This window comes from Hemicordylus capensis, chromosome 1, assembly GCF_027244095.1.
Source record: "Hemicordylus capensis ecotype Gifberg chromosome 1, rHemCap1.1.pri, whole genome shotgun sequence".
NCBI classification, from domain to species: domain Eukaryota; kingdom Metazoa; phylum Chordata; class Lepidosauria; order Squamata; family Cordylidae; genus Hemicordylus; species Hemicordylus capensis.
This window is the reverse complement of record NC_069657.1, coordinates 134994836-135003427: the sequence shown is the minus strand read 5'-3', so window position 1 is coordinate 135003427 and position 8592 is coordinate 134994836.

Sequence of the window (8592 nt, the reverse complement as noted above, 5' to 3'; positions counted from 1 at the left end):
TGGTGACCAGACTGTCTGGAAGGCCAGCTTTGCCCCAGCTCAGGCACCACCCTGGTGCACCTAGTCCTACTCTTCCAGATATGTAAGTACAGGGCTGTCCTTAGAAAGCCCTGATGGGGTACAAAGCCTGGGGCAAATTTACTCATTCATTCATTCATTCATTCATTTTATATTTATATCCAGGGGCGGATTAATCTTTTGACCATCCATAGGCAGCCAAAGATTTGCCGTCCCAGGGACAAGAGTAAGAGTGCTTGGGTGGGGGAGGGAAACTGGGTGTTTTTTTTTTACCTTAAACAACGCTGCTGTGTAGCAGCGGAGGCTCTGCCCTCCTCCTATCATCACAGGAGGTGAGGTCGGGCACTGGAGGATGGCGGCGAAAGAAGTCTTTCCTCAAGCCCGGCTTACTCACAAATGACACAGAGTGGGCGATTTCAGGCCTTTGCGTGTGTGCGCGCACACGCAGAGGTCCAAAATTGCCCGCTCTGTGTCATTTGTGAGTAAGCTGGGATTGAGGGAGGACCTCTTTTGCCACTGTCCTCCAGTGCCCGACCTCACTTCCTGTGATGGTTTGTTTGTTTGTTTGTTTGTTTGTTTGTTTGTTTGTTTGTTTGTTTACTCGATTTCTATACCACCATTCCAAAAATGGCTCAGGGTGGTTTACACAGAGAATAAGATAAGATAAGATAAGATAAGATAAGATAAGATAAGATAAGAGGAGGGCAGAGCCTCTGCTGCTACAAAGCAGCATTTTTAAGGGGGGGGGGAGAATTAAGTTTCCCTCCAGATGCCACTCCCTAAGATTTGCCGCCATAGGCAGCTGCCCATATTGCATATGTGGTAATCTGCCATTGTTTATATCCCACTTTTTCCTCCAAGGAGCTCAGAGTACATGGTTATGTTTTATCCTCACAACAACCCTGTGAAGTAGGTTAGGCCGAGAGATACATGACTGGCCCAGAGTCACCCAATGAATTTCATGGTTGAATGGGGATTCAAACTCCGGTCTTCCCGGTTCTAGTCCAACACTCTAACCAGCATAGTGTGGTGGTTAGAGTGTTGGACTAGGACTGGGAAGACCCAAGTTTGAATCCCTCTTTAATCAGCCAGTGCAAGCAGCGAGGTGGGGGATGTCCAGGGCTTGGCACGTTTGCCCTGCTTGCCCTGCGCTAAAGACAGCCCTGTGTAAGCAGAAGCCTTTCATTTATATGGCAAAAATAGCATTGGGCACATGCCCATCAGGAGATGCGGTGCTGGCTCATGTTATTTTTCTGCCTGAAGTGGAGCACTAAATAGCACCTCTTCTCTTCTTCGTTCTTTTTCTTTCTATTAAAACCACACCCCCAATTCCTTCCTCCTTTAAACATTTCCCCCATGTTGCCTTCTTTCTCTGCAGGCCATCTATGGGGAAAGTGTTGGTAGGGCCGCTGTGCTGTTCTTGAGAACTGGCCCACTTCACCTTGCTTCATGGTAGGACTGGCCCTTAGGGCTGCAGGGACTGGAAGGATTGTGTGATACCAAGCATAACCTGGGCACCAGCATTTACGTCTCGATATATGATCCACCAACCCCTCCCCTACTATCCACATCATTTTCTGCATCCAGGGGTGGCCGAAGGTATAGTGGTACCTGCAGCAAGGTACCAAATGCTGCCTTGTCCCACAGCCCTGGCGGGGGCCAGCCCCCTTTCAAAACTGGCCCTAACAAGCTCTGAGAGTGTTGAAGGGGTGGGGAGAGAGAAGGTTGCCAGCAGCCTCCTTTTCTCTCCTTGTGCTTCTTCCAAGTTTTGCAAGGAGTGTGAAGAGAGACACTCTTTACAAAGCTTGCAAGGGTCTTGCTTCCCTGCTGGCGCCCCAGTAATCCCCCCCGAGGCGGCCACCTCACCTTGCCTCATTTAAGGACCGCTCCCATCTGCTTCAACTTGTACATCATAGTTTTCAGTGCAAGTTTTGGACACTTTCACAGTAAAAAGTCAACGTTATACCTCTTCCCCACTCGTTTTAATAACACCCTATCCCTACGCATACATTCTACTTTTACTCATGCAGAGAAGTCGGATCATTATAGCTGATCCCGCCCGCATTGGCACAACTGTCATCCATACATCGGAGATGATATTTGCCTAAGAACCCATGCACGTACACCTCAATGTGCATTGGCTCCGAAAAGGAGCTACATGTATAGGTCCCCATGCAAACATGATGTCTGACATCCAGCAAAGGGGTAGGGCCAGCAGAGGCATGAATCGCCTCCTCCCCCAATGTCTGCAATGAGAAAAGCCCTATGCTTTGAGCTATAGAGGTGGAGACTAGAGGTAGGGAAAGGGCAGCTCTTCTGGAATGTGCTGCCTGAAGCAATTGCTTTGCTTTGTTTCATGTTAAGGCTGGCCCTTGCTTAATTCTGTGAACCTGTTTCATAATCTACGAGTGTAACTCCTTATTTAGCATATTTCATCATGTAATGATCGCAGACTACAGTACAAATATCTCTTAAGTCAAGCCCCAGAATGACACTGCAGGCTATTCCCATTTTAGCAGGCAGCTGAGAGTAAGGTTTTTATCACTAGAACTTTTGCTAACATAAAGAATAGCATCCTAGTCCCATGTTGATAAATTATGCAAAGTGACACACCTTATTTTACACACCTAAATGTACTGGATTTGTGTAATTTATGCAAAACCCAGTTATTGTTTGTTTTTTTAAATCTCCCCCCCCCCTTTTTTTTGGCAGGGCATACTGCAGTTGCCGAAATAAAAGACTGAGGAACAGCAGGGGACATTTAAGTAGGGGGGCCATCACTGGAAACTATGAGAGAGTGATAGACAGTCTTGCAAGAAACCGAACAGTGGCACTTTTTGCAAACACACTGCACAGTTTTCCATATAGGATGACAATCATGAATGCTAGCACCTTCCTTTTGTTGAATGGAAGCTAAATCTGAGACACTAAGGTGCAATCTTATTCACTTGTATTTGGTAATAAGCTCTGTTTAACTCAGAGAGACTTCATTCTGAATAAATATGAATACAGAATCACAGAAGATCCATTGCTCCAGCCATGTCTTACAGGGTTCTTAATCAACATTTTAATCCAGTTACTGGATTAAAACAGATAATTCCACTACAATTACTAGTGAGAGAAAACCTTTTTATCTATGACCAACGCTCCTAGGGCCATCTGAGAACATTTAGGAAAATTTCATTAAACAGATATTAATTTTTTTCATAAATATGAAGTCCTGATGCTACTATACATGCTAGCCAGCAGCCTTGAAGTCAGTTGCTTAGTGCTGAATCATTCTGCAAGTTCTCCTATCACTTTAATCTGGAACAGCAGGAACTTTTTTGCTTAGTCGCTTTGAGGCTGATCGGAGACGGAAGTTGGCGGTTGGGAAGGTGTGTGTGTGGCGATGGTTAGCTTGCTTGGAATGATACTGCTCTGCTTGCTATACTCAAGGACTCTCCCAGCAACTCTGGTGACATCTTAAGTTTTGGCTGGAGCAGGGAAAACAGATGCACAACATATTCCTGTATTATGGGGATACATTCTGACCACAAATCAGGGGAATATCATTATGCAAAATGTCAGGACCCAAGTTCATCTGTTTTACAACATTATCTGCATGTATTCGGAGGAGAGATTCCAGTATTAAAATCAAGTTTACCAAAGTGATTATATGGAGGTAGTAACATGAAATTGTCCCATGGAGTCTGGTTATTGTAGTGGAAGTATTGTAGTGGAAATTATTGAAGTGGAAAGCATCAGATCCTTTGAAAGCATCAATTATTGTAGTGGAAGGCATCAGATCTATTCTTACTGACTAATTTAAGGCTCATTTATGCAAACAAATTAATTTATGTGCCTGCCTCTGGTTACCAATATCTCTATTTTTAGATATCCCAGGGTAATTACCACTTCACCTACTCTTGCTTCAAATGTTCTTTTGTTTTCTTAAAGGGATGACATAACCCACCCACCCCCAATATCTTGTGAATTGTGGGGAATACCTTCTGGAGACCAAGATATTATACTCCATTTTTACTTCCTAAGCTGTTTATTAAACAGAATCTGATTCGGGGTGTGTCAGCTATGCCCTGCCTATACCATGGTGCAGTATAATTGTCAACTTAATCTTAATCATATGTCATATGAAATTCAAACATATACACATTCTTGCTGTGTTGATTGTAATAATGACATATTTAGCACTGATACAGCACTTAAGAGTGCTCAAAGTGCTTCACATGCATTGGTTCAGACATACTGGCAATGGTTCTGTAAAGCAGGTGAGTATTATTGCTCCCTGTTGCAGTAAAGTAAAGGTAAAGTGTGTCATCAAGTTGATTTTGACTCCTGGCACGCACAGAGCCCTGTGGTTTTCTTTGCTATAATACAGGAGGGGTTTACCATTGCCTCCTCCCACGCAGTAAGAGATGATGCCTTTCAGCATCTTCCTATATCGCTGCTGCTGCCTGATATATTACCAGTGGGGATTCGAACCGGCAACCTTCTGCTTGTTAGTCAAGCATTTCCCCGCTGCGCCACTATTCTGCTTCCAAATGTTGGTAGCAGAGAGCAACATGCAGACTCTCAGATAGCCAAAGGCTAGGAGTTAGCCTGAAACCTGAAAGGGGAGACTTTGATGCTTCTTCTGAGCCCCATTTCTTCCCCAAACAGCATCCCTTAAACTGCAAAGGGAACTTTTCAGTTAAAGGGTCATGAAAGGGAGGGATCGATTGCAGATTATTTGCCTCTTCTGAGGTCAATTCCCACTCTTTTGTCTATGACATTTTTTCACAGGGCCCCCATTCTTTATTGTGGAATAAGAGTGGTAGGGGGCTTGAGCTGAGACGCAGCAGCTTGCCTAAAGACACCTAATGGATACATTGCTCTCCTGAATCTAGACTTAAATTTGGGACCATAGTTCACATTCTTAGTCACTATGGTGTGACTAAGTACACTATGGTACACTATGGTGAAGTTGTGCTGCCGAGTTGGTATCGGCTCCAGGCGACCACAGAGCCCTGTGGTTTTCTTTGGTAGAATATAGGAGGGGTTTACCATTGCCTCCTTTCGTGCAGTATGAGATGATGCCTTTCAGCATCTTCCTATATCTCTGTTGCCTGATATAGGTGTTTCCCATATTCCAGGAAACATACCAGCAGGGATTTGAACCAGCATCCTCTTGCTCGCTAGACAGGTCATTTTCTCGTGCCAAGTATTTTGTAAAGTCTAGCAGTCCTGAGCACAGATATTAGAGCCCTATTGCACTAAATGCCCCTTCAGAAGTGACCTTCCTTCCTCTCTAAGAGATTGCAACCTGGGCACTGTGCTAAGAAAAAAACCTGTAATCCACAGTTCTGCACAATTACTGTGCAAGCATGGAAACTGGCCTTGGTTGCAGAATTTAGCATCCTAAGAATATCAACTTTTTTCCCTTTCAAAAAGCATTTCTTCAGCTGATTTGCTTGTGAAGATTGGCTTAAATGTTTGTGAGCAATGCTTGCCAAATCTCAGTAGCCAGGGCCAGAGAATGATTAGCAGTGTTTTTAAAATTCCCTGCATAGCTCCTTGCTCTTTCCAATTGTTAACCAAACAAATAATCCAAAGATAGGAAACCCATGCACATTGGCATCATTGACATAATTGATATGGAGTGCAGAATTCTGTTTTCCTTGGTACAGAATTTTAAGTTACATTGCTCAGAAATTTCATTTTATTCTTTAAAACAACAACAAACAACAACAAGAGTACATACAGTCTTGATGGTGAAGGGTGCACTTCTAAATTATCATGCAGGGTATATCTGTGGTGTTTTCACAGATGGAACACTTTGAAACCAAATAGATTTTAAACTTCCCTAAGGAATAAAACAAAACAATGGTGTCATATTGAGCTCACCCTAAGAAAATGGTTCCTGCAAATCCAGTACATATTTGCTTCAATGCATATTTTTCATTGTACATTTCAAATGTTTAAAATGCTACACACAGATGATCTTATGGCAGTCCTGTAAAGTCCTTATAGGCCTGTCATTCATTCATGGCTGCTATAAGGCCATTAATGGCTGGTATAAGGCCTAGTGAGTTCATGGCCAAAGCCATTTTTAATCAGGGATTTCCTATCTCAGAGCAGACTCTTAGTCACTATTCTACACCAGCTCCCCACAGCTTCCTCTGAGAGATACTGTTCTAGATGTCTGCTGTGTAGAACTGCAGCTGTGAGAAGGGGGTGTATTTCTTCACAAGCACATGCATGTATGTCATGCCACCCCTTTGTGATGCCAGTCCCAGCCATTTCTTGTGAGCATTCTAGGCTGTCATATGCCACCTTCAGAGCAATCTGAGTGTGAAGATAACTATTTCGCTGGTCATGCCTAACAAGAGGGAAGAATGGGACAGAAGAACATAGACACATGTGGCTGTTAGGATGGGGGGATCTTCAGTGTCTAGCTCCTGGTTGATCTTTCAGTGTTGACAGCAACCCTAAGCAGAATGATATGTTTGGGGAAATATTCCAAACACCCTGGCACGTTCCATGTTGTCAGTTCATGGACTTACATGTTCATAGTATCATAGCAGCAGCATGATATTATATAGCTGGAAAGGAGGTCTTCCAACTCTAGAATACTAACTATATAGCATTGGTTGGACTAGAAGGGAAGGCTTCTAGTCCAATGTTTCCTAACCTTTTATGCCTGAGGCACACTTAGATTAGAAAAAAATAATTAGGACACACTGCCCCCCACCCACCCAGCAGCCAGTTTTTGTTTTTGTTTATTTGCAGTGGCAAAGCTGCCAAACTCTTTATTTTCCCCTCAAGGTGCACGATGGTTTAAACTCCCAGCTTTACAGTTGACCCACTCTTTATGCACTGGGAAGGGCAGCCCTCTTTCCAGAGGTGTTATTGGTGAGTAAGCTGCAAAAGTGGGAAGCTCTTCTCCTGTGCACCTGCCTTAGAGCAAGTCAACATGGCACACTAGTATTCTAGTCCAATCAGCTGCTCATTACAAGAAACTGTGACAACATCCCTGACAGATGGCTGTCCAACCACTCCCACGGAGCGAGGGAGACAAAAGAAGCATCCAGCTGGCAAAGGAATCTCTGGCTGTCAGGGAGAGGGACAGGTGATGGGTGCATCCCCCAATGCCAGCCACGCCCTCTGCCTTGGCATGCTAGTCATGTTGGCACAAGGGCATGGTGGCCAGCATTTGGGCATGCACACATTGCCTGTTCCTCTCCCAGAGGTAGCCACTAGGGGATGGGGCACCGCCAATCTAGCTACACCTCTGAATTCTTCATAATGTGACTCTACTTCAGAAGAGACTTTATAATGCGGCCATGTGAGGCAACAGCCTTGGGTGGTGAGTGTGCTATGGGGACAGTGAGTGCAGGCACCTGCTGCCTCATCTGTGCTGTCACCACTTCCGCCATTGGCCCAGAACCCCACCCCGCCACAGCTGGGGGCCCCCGCGCCCCCTCCCTTGCTGCCCACCCCTACCTCATTGGCCCAGACTACACTCCTCTTCACTCTTGCCCCCAGCTTCACTTGCGGTTTGCGCATCTACACAGGGCAGCATGGAGCATGCCTCCACTAGCACCAGCGGGCCTCTTTTCACCTCCACTGGCTGGTGGGGGGGGGCGGAGGAGGGGGACTGGCAGCTCCATGGTTTCTCCAGCAATTCCTTAGGAGTTGGGAAGGGAGTTTGCAGGCAAACACTCACTCTGTCCTCCTCCAGCTTGTCCCTCACTTCAGGACAGAGCTGCTGAGAATTCTTTCCGAGTCTTGCTCTTCCTCTGCCGTTCATCAGTGGCTTCTCAACTGCAACCACTTCGTGTGTTTTCTTTTCTTCACATGCAAGTAGCTGTCACTTCTTGGGAACACCATGGGGGCTGTTTCCTTTTCCTCTTGTGTTCCTCCTCCTACGAGCCTATATGGGCTCTTCTTGCCTCTCTTCCAGCACTCTCTCTGGTGCAGGGAGCTGCCACTCCTGCCCATCCTCTCCCCCCACCTACCAGATTGGTATTGTTTTAGTAACTCAACAGGTCTCCCCTCCAGGGGCAACACTGAAACTAAGGAGCATCGGAAGCTCCCTTATACCAAGGCAGACCATTGATCCATCTAATGCAGTATTGTCCACACTGACTGGCAGTGGCTCTCCAAACTTTCAGGCAGGAAACTCTCCCAGCCCTACCTGGAGATGCCAGGGAGTAAAGCTGGGGCCCTGTGCATAAAAGCATGCAGATGCTGTTCCACTGAGCTATGGCCCAATTCCCTAAGGGGATTATTTGCTCCCATGTAGTCACCCATCTAAATGCAAACCCAAGTGGACATTGCTTAGCAATGGGGACAATTCATGCTCACTAGCACAGGACACACCTCTAACCACTGTGGGAGAGACAGCAGGCAGGAGAGGGAGGGAGGGAGAGGGAGAGCACACTAGTGCCTATGTAGCCGTACAGCAATAATGAAAGGAGGCCAGCCAGAGCTGCTGGGGGGCCTCTTCCACACTGCCTCACACCACCAGCATGCAAACAGCAGGTTGCAGTGGCAGGCCCCAGAAGCTGAAGCCAGTGGTGAGGGTGAAAGGGG